The 25890-nt window shown below is 33.9% G+C and overlaps 1 protein-coding gene across 3 annotated transcripts in view; it reads left to right on the top strand.

The window, feature by feature from the left end:
- Window positions 1-386: 386 nt before the first annotated feature.
- Window positions 387-25890, top strand: part of sns (nephrin adhesion molecule sticks and stones) — a 128226-nt gene continuing 102722 nt past the window's right edge. For all 3 annotated transcript variants that reach the window (XM_088050917.1, XM_088050914.1, XM_088050915.1), the window contains exon 1: window positions 387-768. The gene's annotated coding sequence lies outside the window, so the exon portion shown is untranslated. The remainder of the gene's footprint in view (window positions 769-25890) is intronic.

The raw sequence follows: 25890 nt of genomic DNA, 5'->3' as shown, positions 1-25890 counted from the left end.
TTTGAAACTAGTTGTAACAAAATATCCAGTCGAGCTTTGTCCGGAGGGGATTAATGATTTATCGTTATAATTGTTTCCCTGACAAATTTTCTCGCAGTTTTACAAGTTGAAAAGATTGCACAATAAGCTCAAATTCCTGTTTTTTGGTAAAAAGCACATTAGAGTCTTTTATTCCCCGAATGTCGATACATTTGTCGAGCTTTATAATATAAAAAAATTGTCCAGAAATTGGTCCTATTTTTCAGCAAAAGTAAGATTCAGGGCCAGGAAAGATCAGATGCTGCGAAATAATGATATCCCCACCTAAGGGTTTTCTGCTCCCACCCTGTCTGCTCCGTCGCAGAATCGAGTAGCATTGCGCGAATTCTGTTTTGCTCCCCAGTCCAGATTTTACGAGCGGATCGGTAGCGTAGAGTACAGAAAAAGCTATTCGCGCCCCATATGACCGATATGCAGGACATTTAACCTACAATTCTTGAATACTTTTCAACAATTTGACAGGTGTTTCAGTGATGGTCATATCAGAGCGTGATTAACACCGTTCCTTATTGACACTTCACTCTCACATGTACGTGACATGCTTTATAGGACTTCTGGACAAAAGTTCTATGTAAAAAGTGATTAATCTTCAAACTGTAGTGTTTTCGTCCTCGTTCACATACGTTTGCATTCAGGCTTAAATCTGGAAATTTATTCTAGCGATTTAACTTTTTCAGTGAATGTGAGCTTACTTTCCTCTAATAGGATTATTTTGCCTGCATCTAATAGGTAGGTGTTTGTCGTTAAACGTTCTGAAAGCTCCGCCTCTGAAAGCTCTATTTCTCGATGACTACAGATGTCGCCTTACTTTTATTTATTTAACCATATAGATGGCTATAAACAGATATGAAACTGAACCTTGTTATCGAAACCGGTTTTGTATTTTCAGAGGTTTCTTTCCGATGCTTTTCCTATTTCAGGAACATTTCATTGTTATTTTATTGGATGAAATTTTAGGCGCATTTCTTTCTCGTGTGAGATAGGGTTATAGCATCCAAGCCAAACTTACATTTATTTTTTATACAACTGCCAGCCACTAACAACGGAATACAAATACCCCCGGGCTTTGGGGAAATATTCTACGGGTTTCCGAGCAAAAACACGCTTTAATCAGAAGTTGGGCTAAAAACTAAAGATCTATTATTACCATTAAACAGCTATCTGGATAATAATGAGAAAATAAAATCTTTAAAACGTTTACCTTTACCTACCTATAGACCACAATTCTTCAAGTCGAACAATGAATTTCAATTCAAGCTTTAGCTTTAACAGAATTTCCCCCAAACCGTGACTTGGCAAAAGCTTCGCCTATTAATAATTTTCCAGAATATTTTCTTACCATGTGACATTGATTAATGAACAATCAAATCTCTCAAATCTGGTTAGTCATGAAAGTGTTATTACACGGTTATCTTGCTCATCGTATTGTTGAAATTTTCGCGTGTTTCACGGGAAAATACCTATATAAAGCTTTTCAACGCAATATTTTACGAATCGTTAATGTTGGACCATTCTTAAAGTTCAGTGAGCCTAAAAATTGCTGGCTGTGTTCTAAATTAGACCAGTCAACAGGTAGGTGGTAGTTTTTGTGACATATAAGACAGGAATAGACGTGATTTATTTGTTTTTAATTGTGCGCTTTTGAAATGGATCATTTAGACAGAGTTTTCGTTCGCAAAGCTCACTATTTTGTAATTAAGGAAAATTTCTTAGTCCGTAGATTCGGAACGAAGAAGAGCAAAGGCAAGTTGGAAATAAAGGCATGTGACTTATGCATGCCCAATTTTGCGGGTTTAGAAACAGGCACAAAAGAAGGCAAGAAATACGGCCAAATCTCACATTTTTATTTGTTTATTGAGTATGTACAAGCAAACCCTTTGATCCATCAAAAATTTCAAACTCCAAAGTTACTTAAAACGTAAAAAATGGCTTCAGAAAAAGTGTTTTTAGCTAATGGTTTCGTAATTTGCATCTCGTTACTAGACGAAATGTGATATTTTTAAGGTTCAACTTGAAGTTTTTCTACATGGCATTTTCAACTTAATGAAAAACAATACTACCATTTAAGTTACAAATTTACATTTTAATAACTTGAGAGCAGCAGCGCAATCTTAAAAACGTTTCGTATAAAACACAAAGCAAATATGCAAAGAAGCTTCGCAATGATGTGATTTAATTAATCATTTGGCAAAAAGTATTTCAAGTTTCGTTAATGGATTTTTTAAGAGCGACACATTAAACAAATTAAAACTACAAACCTTGCTGTGCAAGAAGCAAATTTCTCCGCGGAACGGTAAATAAGATAACCAATATCAAGTTGAATTTAACTTTTATTTTTTTGTAAGCAGAGTTATTTCAGCTTTGTGGCGAAAACGCTTTTCGTTAGTCGATCTTCCTTTGATATTACAGTTCTCTATGATTTTGGGTGTTCACATGAAATGAAATGAAAAATATAAAACTTTACTCTGATAGAACCAAGAAATTTTATTGTCTACCTTAATAAAAGAAACTGTCGATAGAGACTCGCTTGGTTTTAAGTCAAGAAATGATTAGAAGTGAGAAAAGTGCAGCGCGGTTTTAAGAAGTAGAATAAAAATTCTTATTGTTTGGATCTCACATTTTTAGATATTAATAAACGGCACCTCTTGCCTTTCTAAGAGATACTTTTTATCTTTGGCCAGAAAATTACGAGAAAGCTAAAGTCATAAATTGAATTTGTCACATTAATAACAAAATAATGAAGTAATTATCATAATAAGCTTGTATTTTTTCTTGTAATGTAAATGTGATAAATGTTTAACCTAATTTTTACCTTAGTAGAACAATAACTTTTGTAATTTTATTAATTTACTCGAGGACAAAGTTAATTGTGAAAAAATCCGTTAATAAGTACCACGAGATTGTCGCTGCACAATTCTAGAACTTTAAAAATCAACGTCTACTTATTTATGAATAATAAAATTTTAAAACTTCCGAGTCAAGTTTCGTGCACTGCAGATGAAATTCGCGCTACTTTAATTTGGTGGTGTACCAATATATCACTCTGAACTTTGACGTTATAAAATTTGTTTATTTTGCGTTTCTTCTATATATTGGTAACAAAACTTTCAAGAAACTCCTATTTTAAATCAAATTATGAAGTTATAAACGCGCAAACTTTGTCTCTAACTTTACAAATTATTGTATTATAGGCATTTCTTGAGCGAGATTAAACTAGATTACAGAAAGGAGATATTTCCACTAGACATTTCATTGACTTGAAGTTTTTTGGTGGTCATTCTTTTAATTTTTCTAACAAAAAATGTTGTCTCTTTAAAAGCAGCTTTCTGTTCTGTAAACATTTGCTTGTTAATATAAAATCACAAATCTGCTATGCATAGCAACATTAGTGTCATACTTCAAACCTCTGTGTGAATATAATCCCCGGAGCTTTCTGTTCACATATACCGAAAATTGTCGATTTTTAACAATGTAAAAGCATCTATGTTGGCCGCACGTAAATTACGTTTCGTTCATTTGATTTTATAGAGTTGTCTGTGTTTTACTTTTTTTTAATTCCACTTTGTGATGCAAATGTTGCTACAATGTAAATAACGTTGTTTGTTGTTATTGGATGTGAGCCTTCAAGTTCGCCAGTAAAACTCGAGTTCCGCCGGAATTATCGGCACTCATGCTTCGACTGACTTGGAAATAAGTTCAGTTGTAACACAAACACAAACGGCTGTTACAGTCGTGGCGGACGTAATTTCCTCAACTTCCTTTTAATCGAATATTTTTAAAAAACATCCAAATTGAACTAGACTTGCAAAACTTGGCAACTTTAATTCCTGCACGCTTGAAAATGTATAAATTTAATTTTATGTAGACATAGGCGCCGTTTTCGGCAGTCCTCAAGATTAGACTTTTCATCCGAACTCGTTTTAGCCACCCTCAATTTCATATTAAATTAAAATATTTAAAAGTTGGAAATTACTCTCCAGCTCGGGTTATTAGAAATATCGTCTAAAGGGTTAAGGGCTGCTTTTCGCGACCAAATAATATTTCATTATAACCCTTAATGAATTCGTAAAATATTCCAGGGCTCACTGTATTAATTTTCAGTTCGGCACACCTGCAAGCACTCGACTAATTTCTAAAGGCTTTCAAAACAAACCCGCCATTACAAGAGCAACCGGAAAAAAACTTTTAATATTATCAAATATTTTGATCACCCCAACGCATGCATGTAGATTCAGATTGTTTTAGCCGGAACAAAATATTTACTTAACCAGGAACAATGTGACCTTCACCTGGTGAAATAAAATATTTCTGTAACACACACTCCTCGGCGGTTTAATTAATACTGCTGATCTTTGTTCAACAACAATTTACTCGTTAAGCATGAATTATTGGTTAAAAGTGAATGGGCTTTCGAAACAACAGACTTTTACTATCTATTGATACAATACAGCTAATTGCAGGATTTTTCTTTTTTCAAGTACGATTACAGTTTTTTATTCCGACGCGACGCCTCTCAATAAAAATCAAAGGCTAAAGTTTAATAATCCAACTTTAATAAACTAGTTTGAAGTTTTCTCACGTGAAAATTTTATTATTTACTTGCGACTTTATTGCTTATCTCAAAGGAACTTAAAAAGCACGCTAATCCCTTTCAGATTAAAAATATTTACCGAAACTTTTGATTGTGTTAATTTTTTTTGTCAACAGACATTTGATCAATATAACTTTGTACTTCAAATTGTTTCGTGTTTGCTTATGGTGTATCCTTGTTGCTGCCACCGCTCTTAGTTTCTTTCGTTTATCCACAAGCACAAAAAGTAAAAGAACGAAAAGTTTGAAAATGCGCGACGTTCTTTTAAGTTGTTAAACTTTGAAATATCGTTTCAAAATACCTAATTATTTTTCGCATAAATTTTAATATGGATTCGTGACAAATTACCACATAAAATTGTTTGAGTCTACTTGAAAATAGTTTTAACGGTACATTAATTTTATAATTTTTATTTATGTAGGGTAGGAGCTATCCAGGTTTATTTCGAAAATTAGTGGTAATGAAACACATAAAGAGTCCATTACCGAATGGATTCTCCATTGGGGGAAATGGCAGTAATGTGGAACAAAATTGACAGCCAGTTAAAGTTGCGCTTATTGTTAAACTTCGCCTTTTCTATTCCAAACTTTCGTCTAATTTTATTTTATGAAAGTATCACGGTTAGAATGGGTATTAACTTCCAAAACTCGAGTTGTTATTTTTGCACAAAACTCACGAAGAATAAAAAAAAATCTAGGTGAACGAACGGGAAAAAGAACACTTTGAGTACTAGCAACACTAATTTCCGTTCTGTTAGCAATTTCGCCTATTCAGATCACGTACACATTAGTAAATTAGTTATTCCCAGCGGATTTACATATGCATTTACGTTTCTCGAAAATTCTAGTAGTGCCTTGAAATTACAAACTTAATATTGAATAATCGAATAAATGTTCAGTAATCAACTTAATTAACTTTAATCAATGATTAAAAATAATTTTGTTTTTCAGCATTTTCCTCTAGATTTACAATGTAACAGCTTAACAATGTAAATTCGACCCTGTTTCACAAGTGTTTTCTTTTCCAGGCAAGGCAAAAGTAAAATTTTTGAAAGAACAGAGAATTCGAACACCACTTAATTTAAATATTTTGTTTTAATTTCCTCTTTCTTAAGCCAACGTTTTAATGAAATTAAAAATTTGGGATTTTTAAAGTTGCATGCATGAAGAATCTCTGAACGATCATAATAGCGTACATTAGGCGGAAGTGAATTGCACACGGTGCAAATTATCGTAGTAAGAGTCTCCAAGGTATAAGTCGTGAAGTTAGAATTAGTTCCAATTTTGCAGTAAGCGCGACATTAGTCTGACTAAATTAGTTTTTTTCGCGAAAATTAAATATACAAACTGCTAAGGTAATTGAAAATTTATACAAATTTCAGAGAGTTCTGGCCGCACTGAATTTTCATTTGATTATTCGTTTGTTGTTATCCTAATGCAGATTTAATGTAGTTTATTATTAAGATACTAATCACTCTTTGATAGTCCGGAATTTGGACATTATACACTAATTACTAATTACCGTCTGATCAAACCGTGTAACTGTTGTAGCATAATTTAGCGAATTTTCATATCCAGATTACTTTGCAACTTTTTGCGTTACATTTCATGCACTGCTAAAGCTTTTTTCGATTTTGTTTAATAATAATAATCGTCATCATGCTTTGCGGTTGTGCTCCCATTATGAGCCCAGGTGAAATTTCTCACGCAATTCATGCAGAATTTATTATTTATTAAATGCGCAAGATCCATCTGCATCGAGCACTACGCATAACTGGCCGCAAAGCAGTGATTTATATCGTTGCCTGTTATGTAGTTCTCGTGTGGCACTAAAGGGTTCGAATTCCGTAATTTAAGCAACTCATCCTTTTCTTTATGGCACTAGTAGTATTTCAATGCAATTCCCTGCAAAATGTCTAGCATTTGATTTATTGGAATGTCGACTCATATTTTGGGTATAAAAAGCTTAATTAAATAAGCAAGTACAAATGAATTCAACTCATCCGACGTAAATCAAGCAGTAGATTTTAATTACATCGAGACTTTGCAATTTCGATTAGTTATACTTAAAAGAAAGAAACAATCAGAGACATGTATTTTAGTTAACGATAAATATCCACTCACACCGATATTACTCCGATCCAAATTAAATTCTAATTAAATCGTGTCATTTATTTCCCTAAGTGGCCGTTTTCTCTTAAACAAATAACAATGCGAACAGAAACGAAAATTATAAACATTAATATAACAATCTCTCTTCTAATTAGGCAAGTAACTCCTGTAGAAAATAACTCTTGTTAGGTTGTAAAAAATTGGGCGTCGCGACGCTGTATAATTAAATTTGTGCGAGATGATTCCTCTTTAAATTGGTTATACTAACATTTAGAGCTGTTACAAAAAATTTCTCTGATGCTAAGAAAACGTCCTTTAGATCCTTTGAGTACATTCCTCAATTTCTTAAGCTTTGGATTTTAATTACTTGTGAAAGTTTTTTTCTTCACTTTTTGTACGGTATTTGTACTTACATATATCCTAATTTCACCTTACCTAATTCTTCTCTCAATTCTTTAATTTAGTTTTTCAGATTTTTTTGATTCAGTTTCTTTAGATTATTTCGTGGTGCACCAATATTATCGTTTCTAATTTAGTTATTTGTTGCAGTACGCGAAAGCACAGTTTTAGATTCTGCGTGAATAACTTAAGTTTGATTCACAAAAATTTTATTTACTGATTTTATATGGAAAGAAATTATCAAAAACTCCCACTTGAGTCCCGAAATATTTTGTTATAACTTTACATTACAATTCCCAGGAGCGAAATATGCCTGGAATTCCCTTAAAGTTTAGACATTTTCATCGATCCCTTTTTTCACTTAAATACTAACTACCATAAATCTTCAGTAGCACTGTTAACGAATAACCCCAGACATTTTTCTAGGAAACTCCAATGAATTTTTCTGCATACTTATAGTTATTAATTAGAAGGTTTACCAAATTTTTAGCGGTGTACTTTAGTAACAGAAAAACATCCTGTCACGCAAAGCATCAAGTTTCAATAAAGTAGTTTTTTAATTAAATTTTTAATTAAAAGTGGAAAATTAATAACACTTCAAATCTTAATCCTACAATTTGATTATAAACTGCTGTGGTCACTGAACAAAAACTTTACATACCTATTTGAAAATACTATTTCCATTTTAGTGGATATAAAATGAATTTCAGATTTAATAAATGAAAGTTAAACAATACAGTAGGGGATCAACAATATGCATATTCGTACAACTTAAATAATTAAACTAGTCTTACAGTAGACACTAATAAGACTAACTTCTGACCTTTGCAAACCATTCATCTCCTGTAAGCTTCTGCTCTAAATACCCCCAAGGATAATATTTGAATTTCAGACGTTTATACAGATGAAGTAAACTTATTAATTTTTATCTCTAGTTGCAATGAACTTTAATATGTTGATCTTTTTAACTGGAAATAATATAGTCGTTGCCACCACATTTTTAGTATCATAATTGCAAATTGTTTATTAAATTGCCGTATAAATGTTATTAATTTCAAAGGAATAGCCACTAATAGCCTCATTAAACTCCACGTGTATACAACAATTGGGTCCGGATTTATTAGGGGTGATTATACAGACGATTATATGGCTAGCTACCACAATCCGGATTCGTTGTTTTTCCTGTCCATAACAAGTCCCAAAAATTTAGAACTGATTTAAAAGTTGATTAAAAAAAAATATTTGCTTCATTTATTAAAATCTTTGGTTCATGTAATGAAAGAAATTACTACAATTTTTATGTCTCTGTTTAGAACAAATGTAATAATTTTACGTCAGCATTGAGAAATGAAACGTAAACAATGTATTTTGCTTTTGTAATAATAAATATATGTCTCTTTTGTGAAGGCGTTTCAGAAATGTGTTGTTCGGTGGATATTTGAAAGCTGTTGGTCGTCAATCACTGCTTGTGTATTCGCCGTTATCAGAACTAGGTTTTGTGAGTAGGACAATTGATACAAACCATTAATGTCCAAAATGTGTACAGCTGATCACAAATGAAACGCTAATATCCAGTAATTAAGTTGATTAAATATGACAAGTCTACATCCCATCATAAATGATATGCAAATGTGTGAGCATGAACAAACGTAAATCCTATCTAGTCTGTTGGTTTTAAAATGGGCTTAATCAGTTATTGTAATCGTTAAATCGTTTGTAAGGCCCAGTCGAACGACAACCTGTCATGTTTGGGAGGACGTCGCTCGCCTGCGAACGCCATTTGTCTCCTATTATCCTGCCGATAGGGCCACTCTTTGTTCACAGTGGATAAAACGAGGACTGTTACAAAAACAGCAGGTATATCAATACATTATTACGAATTCGCTTCTTCGATCATTGCACGTTTTGGTCTCACTTTATATTACAGGAAATTTGATCGTTCAACAAACTTGTGTTGATTCGAAAACTATAAAAACAAAACTATAAAACAAAAAGTTTGTCTGCACACAAAACGCTGTCGACAAAGACGGATGACATCGGATGTGAAGTCGGCTTCTATCGACGGACATGCCATTTTTTCCGCTTGATGAATGAAATGATTTATGGTTTAATGCGAATGATTTAACATTTTTTCGATTTCTGCTTTATTGAGTGTATTTTAGATCACTTGTGCAGAAAACTATAAAATTTTGTCAAAGTTATTTATTTCATGGGTAATTCCAAAAATAAAATCTCTTTGCATTCCAATACACATCATTATTAGAGGATTAATTATAAACAAGCACGTAGGTACGCCGATTTTGATTAATAAATTTCCATTCACATTATTATAATTTACTCCGCTTCAATATTACTAGTACGTAATCAAATATTATGCTCGTGTTTTGTAACAATGTCAACACATTAACATTATCAATAGATGTTTACGTCCACTGTTATATACGAACGTGTCTTTTAATCCCAGAAAAAAGTTACAAAACAAAATTCAATTAAAAATAAAACTGGTAAGCAGAGCTTATATCCCAGTTTAATTTCTTGAAAACACCTGTTTACAATAAGAACTCGGAAGACAAAAACAGATGCATTAACAAAACGTAAACATTTCCACAAGAGAATATAAAAATTATTCATCTGCCCGGAAGCTTAATGAGGATTATGCTCGCATTAAAAAAATTAAAAACGAACCAGATCCTGCTCTAGCTTTTAGAGTTAGTATCTCGGGATTAATTCCGGTTTTCGTTGCGAGCTCATTGCATATCTCACTATTTTATCCAAATTTTGGGGCTAGGAAAGTTAAGGGATTGCAGCCTAAATTAAACTTCCAACTTTATTTGAATGAGAACTTTTGGTAAACAGCTATGTATATGTAAGAGTATATTTCTGCGAAATTTTGTACAATTATAACATAACATGCAAAATTGTGAAGTGGTTGCTCGGAAGTCTTTAAAACTTAAAACAGCACATTTTTGGAATCCGATTTGACGTGGCGCCCAACTAAACACACAACAAATTCCTTTTCAAGTGTTTATGTTAACATTTAACATTTAAATTTCGGTTACCCCGCTGAAACGAGCTTTATTTTGGTCGACATTTAGTTTCCAATTTCACTGGAACAGAATAGGATGTGATGTTATGGTTTTGAGCTTTGTACCATCCCCAATTTGATCCCTCGTGAAACACAAATTTTCAGATAATTAAAGTTTCATGTTCTTTAATTTCGTTCGTTTTTCCAAAGCTACTCTTCATTAAACAATACTTCACAAACCGAATGTTAAAAGTGATGCATGCATTTTCCATGAAACGAGGCACACTAATTCTGTCGGTGTGGACTAATCCGTGTTTGCCATTGACTTTACACTATACAGATCGTTCATCATTGGGTATCCAACATCGATGTGGCATGAGAGAGGAACCGTGGATGACGAAGAACGGTTTTTACCGAGGCATGAGCTGTATACATATAACGTCATCCTCTCCTCGTCGACCCTAATTTTCAATTTTTTAACCACCGGCGCGGGTGAATTTTAATCGTGAGAATTTCCATATTTTATATTTTGAATAGATGGATTATGTTCGTGGACTGCTTCAAAATGAAGTATGCTTAATCACTTTGTCACGGAACAAATGGAATAAATGTATAATTTCATAATTAGAAACAGAAAATATAAATGAAGAGAAAAGCTAAAACAGGGATTGTTGCAAAGAAATCATTAATTACCTCACTATACTTGTAACTCTTTCTAAGGGGACAATTTCAAACAAATAAAAAATAACAGTAAAATACGGCAAAAACGAGTTATTTATGCTTACAATAAAACTCCGTTCTCCGACTTAACCTCAGGAATAGTTCGTAAACTTAAAGGCAGGCCAAACAAATTAAAAGTAAGGGTGCTGAAAAGATGTGAGATAAGAAGAAAAAAATAGCAGTTTCTACAAGAAATAAGTTTGGATGAAGCCTTGCCAGCATTCAATTAAAAGTTGGAATAATATCCAACGATTTAACTAGAAACATGGAGGGAAATCTACCCATCCATTAAAGTTGATTTATTGCACATACATTTTAGACACACATACCATATCCACTTTCAATTTGCGGTGTATTTTCACTGTCTTCCACTAATTTCAAATTATACATAACCTAGGAAAGCTCGATTCTATTTGTTTATTTAACAATTGTCTGCAAATACAAGGAGTCGAATGTACTAATTAGTTCTACAACTGCAGTTGAGGTAGATTTTGTTTCTTGTGTTTGGTATGCATATGCTCATAAATTTATGACCAACTTCGGAAAAATCGATTGGTTCTAACGATTTACTTCTGAATGGCAGCATAAACTTGGCGGAGCCGTACAAAAGTAGATCAAATTTTCAAATTGTATTGTCAAATTTATATAATTTTGTGATGCTTTAATTCTTTTTGTAGTCTTAATTTGTAATTTATTATTTCTTTATAATTTTATCTAATGTTTTTGAAATGCTTTTTACTTTTTAATACTTGGACTTTGTGCACTTCACATTCCTTTCAGTCTTCTTTAGATTCTTCAGATTTAATCTAAACCATCTACATTCACTATTTTTCTAATACTAATATTTATTGTCGAATGAGCTCTTAAGCTTAGGAGGTTTATTCAATTTTATATTTGAATATTTTAAATTTTTAAAATTCAGAGAAATAATTGGTACAAAGTATTTACTTCTTTCTATTAATTTTCAACATTATTAATTAACACCATAAAAGTATGTAAAGTATGTGAAGTATGTAAAGGAAAACATATTTTTAATAAATTCGCTCTTTGATCTACTAAAAAGCTGTGGTGCTTGATAGTTCCAAACCTTTATATTGATATTATTTAAAAATGGGATCAACAATTTACACTTTATTGGTTGTTCTATTTTTATAAACTTTATATGTTTATTGAAAATATTTTAATAACATTTTTGTGGTCAGTAAACATTCAATGATACTGTATTCAGCTTATATTACAACCATAAATTCAATGCATTCGATAGAGTGCATGCACGCATAATAGTTAATTATTTATTACTAAGTGGCTCGTTTACGAGTGTTTCAAAAGCCATTAAAACACTTTTTAAACGTGTATCTTACAATGTTTTATCTGCGATTGTTCTAAATTTTTAATTATAATTGGAAATCAGCAATTATCATAATTTTTGTATCATTTCCCAACGTTGAGTTGTTTATATGTACTGAATAATTGGAATTTTATCAGCATATGCGTAAATGGGAGATTATCATAGGCAATAATCAATTGTGTTATGCATGCGTCGACTGAATAATATTAATATACCTAATTACGCATTCAACGGTCGACCAATGCATTTAATAATCAATTTGGCTAATGATTGATACATTGCTTGGTGACCTCCATGACTGCTGACCTGGGTCGGCATGAAACGTTCCATGTGGAGGTAGATTGATGGGGAATTATCTATATGCCTATTGCCAAAACCCTAATTTACTAGGCATTGTGCTAATTATTGATCAATCAATTAAACTTGAGGTAAGTTGATGATTGAACGAGACAATTTTGACACTGACATGGTACTTGTTTTTTGATAAAGTTTTTGAGAAAGTTTTAATAAAGTTCTTTTGTTGCAGGTACGTCTTCATTCTCCCTTCTCTGGTAACTATCAAATATTGACCAAAATCTCTAATCTTTAATGTGATTTTAATCATACGTGGCTGAAGGATTCCAACAACAAACAAGATCCGAAGCAAAAAGATTTCTTGACGCGATATTAAAAAACTTGTTTACAAGCCACGATAACGTAATTCTACGAGATGATGGATATAAAATGCGATACAAACAAACCCTTTGCGAACGAATCTGAGAGAGTGATATTGATGCTCTTGTTAGAAAAGGCGGGTTGTTTGAGTTTTAACATGTATTGACTTATTCCACGTTGTTCTTTTAACGTGGCTGTAAAAACTTCTTTAGAAAGTCACTGAGACGGACCTAGAGCACCAATATATTTCCCTAGACAGTAAATACCCCTCACAGTTCTAAGAACGTGAAATCGTTGCTTCTGTTCTACTTTAATATCATAACCTCAGGATTTTATATGAAATCGTACTATCCTGTCACGTCCTGGCCACGTTTTTTGAAAAAAGTTTAAAACTGAGATTCTTCGATAAATTATCCTCAACAAGGCGGTTGGATAAAATCCATTATATCTAGATCTGACCTAATAGGACATGTTCTCGTTCGCTATTTCTTCCAAGTAAAATTGAGAATGCTTACAACTTTGTTTCAACAAATAATGAAACTTAGTTCTATTAAGTTTGTAGCTAAAGTTGAAATTGACGTAAGAGGGCTTCATACTTAAATTTATAGTCAAGTATTTGAACTCTAAGTTCCTATACCAATGTAAGAGGTTTATAAACTTGTTAACTTTATAATCGCTCATTTTTTCTTGTATGCAGCTCTTGCTGGATAAATGTAACGGAAATTGATTTTCGAAGCCAACTTGAACATGTTTCCGATAAAATTAGTCAACAGAAATTCTCTGAAAATAGAGTCGTGATCGTAACGACTAGATAAAAACTAATTTCATAAATATCTGTTTGTTTCTGGTTTATTACCAAAACAAAATTGGATAAAAATATTACCACCAAGGGACAAAGTGTTGATACACACAGTATGAACACAGCAATAATAATGTATTATGTTTATTCGTACAAATGAATATTAGGTAATCATTTAGTGTGTTCCTGTGTTTCAGTTTTGTATTTTATGAATAAATTTGTAATCCATTAGTGTGTGGAACAACGATGCATCATAAAATTGCATTGTGCTCTTTAGTATCAACGGTACATCAGCAAACCACTGAACGTACACAATAAGACGACCTAAATCTTTGTCAGTCATAGTCAAGATTAATTATGCTTCTTGTAATAAGTCGACCTAGCAAACATTGACAAACTTACGTTTGTTTGCAGTGTTAAATTACTGTCTATTCTGGTGCCTTCCTACTACAGGAGTCTGATTACTATCACTAATAACCAGAGAATATCTAGCTATTGTGTACACAATTTATGAATAACCGATTTCATTTATTTAATTGTCTTTCCCCATTTCCTGGATGCAAACAATTATGACGAACATACTGTGCTGTCATTAGGGGACACGAACATTGTAGTCAAGTCATTGAAAGATGAAAGATTAACCAGTTCTTGGCTTGTTGTTATTCCATCAAACTCGTGCTTTTTCAAACTCTACTATCGTGCGCCGTGCAAACTAGCCATAACTATAATAAAGTGAACTTTTACTGCTTCGGCCGGAGATATGGCTCGTTAAACACTTGATATTTTTTTAGTATTGACCACTTTTCGCCACCAAGGTTCATCGAATATTGATTTCTCAAAAGTAGCAAACAATACAACGTGCCTCGCAAATATAATTTTTTTTGAGACTTTCTCAAAGCACATTTCCTTGAACTATATCGTTTGCCGTGATCGTAAATTTATATAAGCTTAGCGAACGATAGCGGAACCTTAAGAACCCACGAATCCACGTACAGTTTAAATCTGAAAGCAAAACATTGTAAATCCCCAGTATCAATTCCTTTGGTCGTCTTGCAATATCGACGACGCCCAGCGGGAAAGGATCGCCTCTCGAGCGGCCATCACAGGTTATCAAACGTCTAAAGCACTGATTGAAAAAAGAAATGCCAATAACAAAGGCTCAATGCAAGACTAAAGCACTCGTTTGTTTCTACAATACTGGAGGAACTGCTGCCTGGAACGTGGAGCAAGAGTTTTGTTTTATTTCAGTGGAATTCACAATTTTTTGTTCCAATTGATTGACATTAGTAGGACCGTCTTGTTTCTAAGCCATGGACGGAATTTTATTTTTACAAAACTCGAGCAATTTCCTCTCGAAATTTGAACCTAATGTAGGTAAATGATTCTTGTTATTCATAGAAAAGCGAAATAAAGTGGCTAATCTTGGAAACTCGAGTAGCTGCATCAAGAAACCAAATCTCAGGAAACCATTGCCAAATTTTGTTAATAAAACGTCTCTCGAGGCGCACTTCCTGTATAAGAGCGATGATGTCAATTTGGAGGCCACAATTTGAAGATTTTTCTCCCGGAATTAATTCGGTGGGGTTTGGTTGGTAATGGATGTAGACAACGACTTTAGAAATTTTTCATCTGACCTGGAATCAGGCGAAATATCGGCTTTTCGTGCGATTATTGTCATTATCTTCGATATTTCATTAGAGTATTTTAATTGCGTCGTTGAGAATGTTGAGGTGGATGTCGCATTTCGCATATTGTCTGCCCGACAATTTAGAGTCATTATCGGTTGCGCAGCTCCTTTCCTACGGTCGGCCGCGTATTTTGAATAATGTCTCTGCCATAATGAAGCAGATAAGATTCTCAATTTCCTGAGATAATTGCAAACCGTATTACGGGCCTGGGTTGATGGCATTAGAGGGTTCCACCGTCGCCTATTGAGTTATATACTCGATATCTACAGACGTCTCTGTGTCGCGGAAGAATTTATCCCTCGACCGAGCCGACTTTCCTTCATTCTAAATATAACATTTAATTTGTTTGTCTTTTTTCACCACTTTTCTTATTATCGATGATATTTTCTAACTTGGTACTTCTAGTTTAATGTGGAAATTTAAAAGTTTTAAACTTGGAAGCTACTTTCTGACAGATCATTTTGCTGTTGATAAATCTCTCCAGGATATGATCTCTCAAATGCGATACTGTACCTAAGGAGTTTATTTTTCATACTGTCAAAGATGGGTTTCCTAGATAAACTTTTACGAATTTTTAGTTACGAAAAGTTTCATGTCGGCATCATATGCAGTTCAAATCGAGTTTTACTCTCAAATAAACTTGTCACGGTATTACGAATTTCCAAAAAGTCACTTCTAAATTTTAACGCCATCCGACTTCTGAATTTTTTTAGATAGAACATATGATAAGTAAATCCAGGTGAAGTAGACCACCCAGATTTTTTTTTCCAATTTCAACAAAAATTTGGCATGATTGAGATTCTCAGCAAAATAAATCCTACAAGACAATTATTTACAGGGAATTTATAAATTTATAAAGCACTTCACTTGGATTACACATATAAAGAGCTTAATGTTGAATTTCAAGCTAGCAATTTTACATTACATGCATACACCGATCTTTTATAAACACCTAATCATACCTACATTATGAAGGTGGATAGAACCTAAGAAACATGTTTCTCAAAATTAAGTTATGACTATCGATAGATTAGTTTCATCAAAAACTTTTTAAATTAATAAAAAATTAAAGTCAAAAAAATTAAATCTTTTTCTGGAACAGGCCTTAACACAGTTTTCTTCACATTAAAAAATTATCTTTCAGCCTATTGTCATAGAACTATCCAATTTATTATTGGTTTCTGATAAGTTCAATAATTTGTGCGATTGGATTAACATTCTTTTTCTTTTTCTCTCATCTGGTTAATTATGTTATAATAGTTTTTATTTATTGTAAAATTTTGCTCCTCCCATCATTTTCCATCATTTTCTTCTTATTGAAGTAAATTTTTTGTTCGTTCCACTCTTTCGATAGTTTGCATTTTTTGATACTTAGTTCTTTAATTCGACTTTGAAAGTTTGCAATGAATCTGCAAGATATACTGAAAATTTGTTACTCACATAGATTTAGAACCGCAACAGCTAGACAAGCACTGTCGTAGAGAGAAATGCCACTAAAACATACATATGCTAGCTCAGGGGGCTTGATCTAAAGAGAGCAAGCAACATATAGAGGTGTGTTTCATAAAACAGCGTTTGAAGTTTCCATCAGAGCGTAGAGTTTACAATTTGTACATAATAGCAAATGCGATGAAGTAGGCTTGGGATAGGTGTCATAAAGCTGAGTGTACCGACCCCAGCATCTACCTCCCCTCTTGATAAGATATTCAGATAGCACATTGGTGTCTCCCGTAGGGGTAGACGCTATTGGAGGCGCTGTTGCATCGGATTTTCCTTTTGCCACGGTACTCGCATTTACTTGTTAATGAACAAAACCTCTTCAAACGGACGTTTTAATTACGGGAATTTATGCATCTAATCTAAACTATCTCCAGACCTTATACACCCACTCCCAACTATGTTGCTTTTGTTTATGAATATTAACGCCACTTCTGAACAAACTTTTAACCTTTATCAAACAACCATAAAAATCGAACCCTGTCTCGATTCGTTTAATTAATTTTCGGTATATCATATAAAATGTTCAACTTTGGTTGCACAAAGTTTAGCTTTGATGAAAATTTTAATAAAAGAAGTTTCAAGTTTTTTAATTTCTGGCAAAAGCAGCTATTTGAAATTTCATACTTGAACAATTTCAGTAGATGTCTACTAATTTCATTTGAAAAATTAAATGCCATAGGTACCTCACGGAAAAGAACAATAACGCCCTTTATTGGTATCTGTTTCATTACAAAAGTTACCAGAAAATTACAACGAAATTGTTGAGAGGTTTCCTGATCTGAGCCGGGCAAATGAAACATTTTATACCTTTCTGCTTCACTTTCATTTATAAATATTTCAGGCCTGAAAATTGATCAGGTAAATAAATGGGAAGATACAAAAGCCTAATTATTTTATACGAGCATTATACATCTTCCGCTGGCATTTTAATTGCTATTATAAAACTGGAAATACTGTTCATTGCTTTAGCAAAGCTAACGCTATTATTTAACTGGGGAACACTTTTATCGGGAATTCTACAATCGCCAAACGCGAAATTTAATATTTTCCTTGGGGATACCGATCGACCTACGTCTAAAATCATATTTTTACCTTAATCGCATTGATTTGAGAAATTAAAATGTTAACTCTGACGTGCACATTATAATCAATAGTAGTTTACATACCGTGGAATAGGAGTGTAAATTTTGTGGTGCACACCAAACCGAGGTTGAAGCCAGGAGAATAACTTACGATCCTCAACGAGGATTTGCAGAGTGTTAATAATTTTTATGTTTGTTGACAGAACCATTTGAGAAGACAATGGTGCATTCTTTGGCTCTACCTACCAGGTGACATTATATTGCTTATCACCTCACGTAATTAGCAAGGTTTTCATTTCCGACAAAGCAGCAAAATCACACTTTCCTTTTGTCCGATCTAATCTCTGAAGTCAGCACTTAAAACTGCGCAGATACAACCATATTTTGGGACTGAAATAGGGACAATATCAAGAAGTTGAACCGATGGTGTTAACAACGGGCTCCCTCCTGTGGCGAAAAACATGAAAAAATTTAGTGAAGCAAAATTACAAAACCCGAACGTTCGCATTCGACAACATAAAATACATCGACCAAACAATGGCTGTTCTGATTACGCTGCGGATATTCCTCTGTCATCTATTAATTCTGCTAGACCTATTCAAGTTCACAGGAAGAACGCAAAAAGGAGAGCAGCAAACGTTGCTCTAAAATATATTGCATTTTTAATGTCTATCATTTCCGAAAAATGTTTAGATAGTCCGGACAAATGGCTGGCATAAATTTTTGTGCAATGAAAAACTAAACAAAAGTGTAATATTGTAATATTAATAAAGTTTTATCAACTGGGTGAAGATAAAAGTTTCAATGGAAGCTTGATTCGTATTCGTTTCTGTTTTCTAGAAACACTTTTCAGTTTATGCATCCAACGGATAAAATACGTTAAGAGTATCTTTATATGGCGCCAACACTCTTTTGGATATAAATACTACAGTCGCCGGATAAATAATTTAAAGTGAAAGTTTTGCGGCACATATTTTAATAATACATTTTGTTTGGGAAGCGTCAGCGGTGGGTGAATCTGTATATGCTTTTCTACGCGTATTGCTAGAGTGAAAAGAGACAGGAAGAAATCCTTACGAAAACTACTGAGCTTTTCAGAGCGCTTCAGCAATTCAATTAAATGTTGAAAAGAAGCGTGACCCACACAGGAGCTTTCACAGACTGTGGTTTGATCTAGGCTTATAAACATTTCCGAATTGAAAGTTCTTACAACAAAATTAAAATCGAAAACAAATTAGAGTACTCTCCTCTGAGGCAACTCACGCGAGTGTCAATCACTAATGTAAAAGTGCTGTTCGCAAATTTATTTTATTTTGTTTATTCAGCGACTTTTCGACATATGACGTTAATGCATAAATGGCTTTGATGGAAACAATATTTCTTTTTTCGGTGGCAGAGAGTGAAATCAATATAAGAATGATTCATGTACTTTGAACGATATTGCATATGTTGATAAGATCCTCGCTTAAGCGGAATATATTACGGCCGCATTCCTCTATAATGGCATCGAAAGTGGAAACAAGGACGACCTCCCTAGGGAATAAATTGTTCAGAATCCCCCTTTTGGTTTGCTGATCGCAAGGGAGGGGTCTCGATACTGTAGCTTAACTCGAAACAACAACAATCCCCTGTTCATCTACTCTTGTATATATCAATAGTTCAACATGTCAGCGGAACTACTGAATGATATAGTGTCTACTATTCAAGGAGCCCACACTTCACGCACGCTCATCATTCATACTAAGCATTCCCGGAAGATTTTTAACCTTACTTGAGATTTCATTTTCGTCCTGAATTATAATGGAAGGGAACATGGTTTCACGTAACTTGTATGACAGACAAATTAACCCTCTGACTACTGTTTTATCTACGGTATTCGCAATTTGTTCTGATAATACCAACCGACAGGTTGCGAGGTTTATTTAAAATGAAATTAATTTGAAACACTACAGGGTAACTCATATTCCATTCGGCGTTACTGGAGTTGAACATTTCAATTTAATTTTGTTTCAGGTACTGTACAGCTACAATTAACTATTGACTTTTACGAACAAAACGGCACCGGCCCGTATAAACGCGTTTTTCACGAACAGTTTCGACTTTTTGTTAGACAGATAAACCATAAATCCACTTAAAACCATAAACACGAGTGTTGAAAAATCGCTCTACCGTTTTCAAACGTAGTAAGTGTGTAATTACTTTCTGGGCCACCCAAGAGTTGTTACCGGTAATGTAACCATTTACCAGCACGGAACGTGAAGTAGCGAGTTTGTCAAAACAGGCAAAAAGTGGTGACTTTTCATGAACAACCCTGCATGGCATGAAAAGCAAGAAAAATTTGTTTTTCTCCCAGTAAACAATCAATTGACTGTAATTATGAAAACAACAGCGTGTTGACCAATTTGAAATTTTTATAACGAATTTAATTAAGCGTTTTGTTCTCTGTAGGCTTGAATTTGATGTGCTCGTTACCATAATGGCTCTGTCCTTTACAATTACTTCAGTAATTATCTATAAATCAGCCTCGCCATCGAAACTTGAAATAGGGCGTTACATAATCGCTTCCGCGTCCGGACAGTGGTGCAAGAAGCTATTCCCATAAACTCTCATCTCCTGACACAACTAGCAGCTATTGTTAATGTGAGCCTCTCCTTGGAGACGGAAGGCTGTATCAGGTGATTGCATACAAGCGTCCTGTGCATTGTACTCCTTCCTCCAAGGGTCTCCAACGAGCAGTGTAGTGGCATACAAGAACAATTTAAAATCTCCTTAGAATATATCTATGATGTGATACACGTCAGTTCTTTACCGTTGCTTTGGTGGAGCAACCTTAGTAATAATCTTCACTTCTTTTTCACAAAAGGTGAATCCGATCAACTTGCCGACAAAAGGCGGCTGACTATGAATGCCTTTCTACAAAGACTGATAATACTGCAGCTCGGAAATCTCGGTTCTGCGGCAGTGCCTGTCTAATGTAATAATTAAATAATTACTCCACCTATTCCTTGTTCCTCGCTAATTATGTCAGTTTTTAGCTCTATTGTTTATCGTCCTGATTCAATCCAAGAAGAGAGAAAGGGCGCTGAAGCAGAGGTCGTATTACGTCGAGTTAAGTTTATTTGCTTCATTTCCTATTGTTTGACTACTTCTAGTTTACTAAGTCTTGTGCATTGTTCGGCGGTTTTGTTTAAACTTACCGTTGTGTAGTTTAGTTAACAAATTTAGCATTTACTTTTTACGCTTTGAATAACTAACGTACGAAAATTTCATGATATACCGACGCTGTTTATGTTGTTTTTACCTGCACTGCGATGGGGGTAATAAAATTAATCCCAACAGCATTGTGTGCTGATAAAACAAACACATTTTGTTACACTTTGAATTTGAATGGGTTCCTTACAGCTTGTGACACAAGAATATCAATATTATTACAGCACAGGTGTTGCAGGAATACTCTAATTTTTTGCGTGTTTATTCTTCCGGGAGTTCCAAACTTCACAAACTCTGTTTTCAAACTTGACGGCATATATTAAGCAGGTCCACCGAAAATATCATTGTTTAAAACTTACAAATTCCTATTAGCCTGAGAGGAAACTTTTAAGTAATGTTAAATAACTGGATTACTTTCTTTTTAGCGACGTTATCGGTTACGCCACACTTTCAATTAAGCTTCTTCTAAAATGGTAGTTTTAATGCGAAAAAAGGTATGTACATGTGTGCTTCGATCTATTAATCAGTCACCATACTGCACGTCCAATCTTATCTCTTTTAAAGCTAAAAATAATGAGATAGCATCTTGGATTCTTAAAACGATAAAATACCAACACAAGCGAAATCGGCGGACCGGTGATTAATTTGACAAAGCGTTGTCGCTTTAGACAACAAAGGATAATAGAAAACGACACACGCCAAGCAACAATAGCTACTAGCTATTCGCAGAAAATTGATTTTAATTTTAGCTTCGTTAAACGCCAGGAAATCAATTTTTATTTTTATTTGTGTAATGTAGGTAAATACTCATTTTAAGGATTTTATTGTCACAAATATCCCATTATTTTATTACTCCTATTATTTTAAAAATATAATTCAACCTATCTTTTGTTTCATTTATGACATTCGAATGGATGAACAATGTTTAAGCCCTTTTGCCAGAGGTGCTAAAATATCGAACATATCGACTGATTGCATTAATTTCTGTTTATATCAAATATATTTCCATTTAATGCATTATGAATGATACCCGGTTTAACCGATTTGCATAATTTTTATAAATGTTTTGAATCAGTCAATTTTAAATTCGGTAGTGTAAAAATCTTGCAGCGAGAAAAATAGCGCATCGTTGAGACAGATAGTTGTTTACCAGATTTAAAAACTTGTGCTTCCGTCATTTCACAATTCAACATCAAAAGAGACGTCTCACGTCTGATACCCATTTTGCATTTAAAAGAAAAGTGTTTATGTTTATTTGCAGAGCCAAGTGCAGTAAAGGCACTCAACTTTATAAATTTATGAGAATGTCTTCGCTGTCTAGTGGTTCTTCTTAATTGCGTTTCTGAACGTACATTTTTTAAGCAAAATCACTATGATTGTGAACGAGGTAATTTCTTCTTTTTACTCTAATCCTGGAGCTTTCAGTTGAGTTCCTTACAAGCCATTTCCAATATTTCCGCGTAACTTTGGTTTATATCGTTGGGTAAATTGTTCAGAATATAGCTTAATATTTTGTCAATAGAACGGCAATTTCTGCACTAAGTTGGAATTGAAAACGAAAATGTCTAGAGATAAAACCGAATTACGAATACTCATTGTAAAGTGATTCTATTTTTGTCTGGCGAAAAGAAACGTTTTCAAAGAAAATAATTAATTAAACCGTATACGAGACATTATACCGGGAAGTTTTTGTAAGATGTATCTGAAAGCGATGTTGCTATCTTCTGTTAGTTTACCGGTGAGAACGGAACTGGTACTAATGCAACGCTATTTCCTCTTCCAGAATTGCTATCTTTTGTTCAACAACAGTTTGGTTTCTGCAGCCCGGATATGACTTAAAGCTTTTGTTTTATAGGAGCAGTTAACTCTGACACTAAAGAAGCTCATAATCTATTACATCTTCCGTTTTTATAACTGCTCGGCTAGATCAACATAAATTTTCTTTATTCATTTCTGTCGTGAGTCGCGATAACGCGACGCTGACGAAAGATCATGAGACCAAGTTTCTAGAAAACCAGCCCTGCAAACGAAATTTTTAAAACCAGCGTTTACGTCGGACAAACAAAAAAACTATAAATTCGGTTTAATGCGCCCATTTGAACGAATAATTACTTATGGTAGAGCCAAAGAAACGATTTGAAACGTAATGTTTTGTTCCACATTATCGAACTTCCTCCAAAATGAAATTATTTTATCGTAGGTCACGACTCGTAGTTCACGTATTTCTATCTATATTTGATTCCCCTTCGAAATGGCTTTCTTGAAGGAGTTATTTTTTGACAGGAAAAATCCAGAGACCTCTGAGTGAAATGTGTTTTTTCCAAGTTGTAATCCCGGCTTACACAGGATTGCGCCAGTACAAAATTATGCTCCCGTTTTTAATCCACCGTTCTAACAAAATGAGCGAAGAACTTTGCATGATTTTTTGCGGCGAAACAACGCCATTAATATTTCATAAAGTTAATTGAAATATCGGGTTTTTATTGATGAAATTTGTCTCTTGTGTTTGTAATTTCGTTTGGAACAATGTTTTTTATTGCATGGCAACATGCAAAAGGAATTCATGTCATGTCAAAAATGCACTTCTCGTTAATGTAATCAAAAGCATATTGGTTATAAACCTAGACGAGAACGATCTGAAGCTCAAGCTGGCTCTTTATAGGTAATCTGCAAAGGCGAGCGGCGTCATAACTAAACCGTAATATTCTGATGCGGCATCAAAGGGAATGTGTTGCGTACAGACTGTGGAAGACTGCCACCTAATATTACGTGCTTTCAGGTCAGTTGCTGGTCTTGCCTTTTGGTAAAGTGATATTCCAGAAACAATTGGATTCAACACATCACGTACCTCGTCTCAAGACACTCATAGCTGGAATCCAAAGTTACTCGAATATCTACTTATACGATTGTAGTTTTAGTACGGACATCAAAATATATAAAAACTCAAGTGTATGTCGTGGTGCTTTTATTTCGCCATCAAAACGTATATAACATTTAAAGTTCTTCGGCCAAGTACGGATAGGATTTCCATAAAACTTCCATTCTTTTAATTTCTTCCCCTACACAATAGTCTAAGCTAAAAAGAATTGATTTCAAATAAGCTGCGACTCGTTCAAGACTTGCAAATGAATTAGAAGTACGAACCGGCGGAACAAGACATTTACATTCGAAGTTGTTCCTTTATACAATAACAAGTTGGTTAATAGATCTCATTTTTGAAACAACTGCTTCTTACTAAAAGACAACGGGTTTGGGGATAGATTTTTTATAAATAAAAAAAGGGCTTTATAGATAGCTATATATAAATAATACATTCGCTTGAACATTTCAATTTAAAAGTAGCCTTCTCTAGGGGCTGGCTTGCTCTAACGTCCCTTTCTGTGACTTTCATGAGGACGGAACAATCTCTTTGCATCTGTAAAAAGTTCAATAATGATCATTTTATGTCTTTAAAGTTCAAGAAAGTAGCACATTTGTGCTTGGAAATAAGCTTTTATTGATACAACCGTGTTCGTTAATCTTTACGAACGAAGAATATTTACGAGGATCACATGCAGGCCACCATGGGCGTAGCCAAGGGGAGCACTATAATTTTCTGATTCTATACGGTTTGTAAGCAGCATTCAAAGTACCTCAATTACGCAAGTTTAAATATGTTCTTTCCTAAGATTTATTTCTTCTGTCCCATAATTTTCTGAGTTCATACGGTTAATAAAGCAAAAACAAATTTAAAATTAGCAGGATTACAGTTTTAAAGAAAATGTGTAAATTTTTGGTTATGCTGCAGCTAATACGCAGGTCAAAAACGACAGCGTTCTGAAGATTTTTGGGTTGCTCCACTACTTAACATCGTTTTTTGGATTATCCTAAGAATGTAAGATCACAATTAGGCACTTCCCCAAAGATAAAATTGCTATTTGTTTTCTATCAGGCAACTGATAAGCCCCGTCGACCAAACTCACTAATTAAGCCGAAACTCACATTTAAGTATAAGAACGTCAATCGTGTTACTCTATTTAGATGAAATGTTGACACTAACCTGAGTTGTTTGCAGTTCAGCCGTATCCTCAGTGTGTGGTTTCGGGTTTTAAAGGGCCGATTGATGGGCTTTCTAAGCCAATAAAATTTGTGTGTTTAGGTTAGGTACCGCTTTAGTTGATAGTGACAGTTTGGTGATAGTATCGAATGCATTACGAAATCCTTATTCGATCCTTGGCATACATTTCCAGGATAAGAAGTTCCTTGATTGTTTAAATTGTTTTGGTTTAGCGTGACACATTAGTGCTTCCGATAAAAAGTGATTCGTATTTTTTGTTTCAGGTAAGAGATGAGTTGAGATGAGAAGCAGAATCTTGTGATGTAAGAAATACCGTTAGCGGTTTAAAAGTATCGTGCTTAATTCGAGAAACACGTGCCAAGAAGCTTTCAAACTAATTCCGCGATATCAGCATAATGTGTATAAAATGATGTCCTGAAACATTGGTAATCGATTTACATTTTCTATCACGAGTAGTGCTATACTTTTACGAGATAAAAGAGAACGGAGCACTTAAACGAACAAGTTTCTTTAGTTTTCAATTAACATGACAAGAGCCGCTTTGTTATGTTGGTAACATTGATTTCACGTCACGCTATGCAAAATGTGTCTTGATTTTAAAATTTAATTTTGATCAGGGCCATAAAATATTTGCTATAAATTCTGAAATGTGAAGAAGAGTCGTAAC

Source organism: Gnatocerus cornutus, chromosome 2, assembly GCF_029298725.1.
Source record: "Gnatocerus cornutus isolate USDA-ARS CGAHR chromosome 2, icGnaCorn1.1, whole genome shotgun sequence".
Lineage (NCBI taxonomy): Eukaryota > Metazoa > Arthropoda > Insecta > Coleoptera > Tenebrionidae > Gnatocerus > Gnatocerus cornutus.
This window is presented reverse-complemented; position numbering and strand designations above follow the sequence as displayed.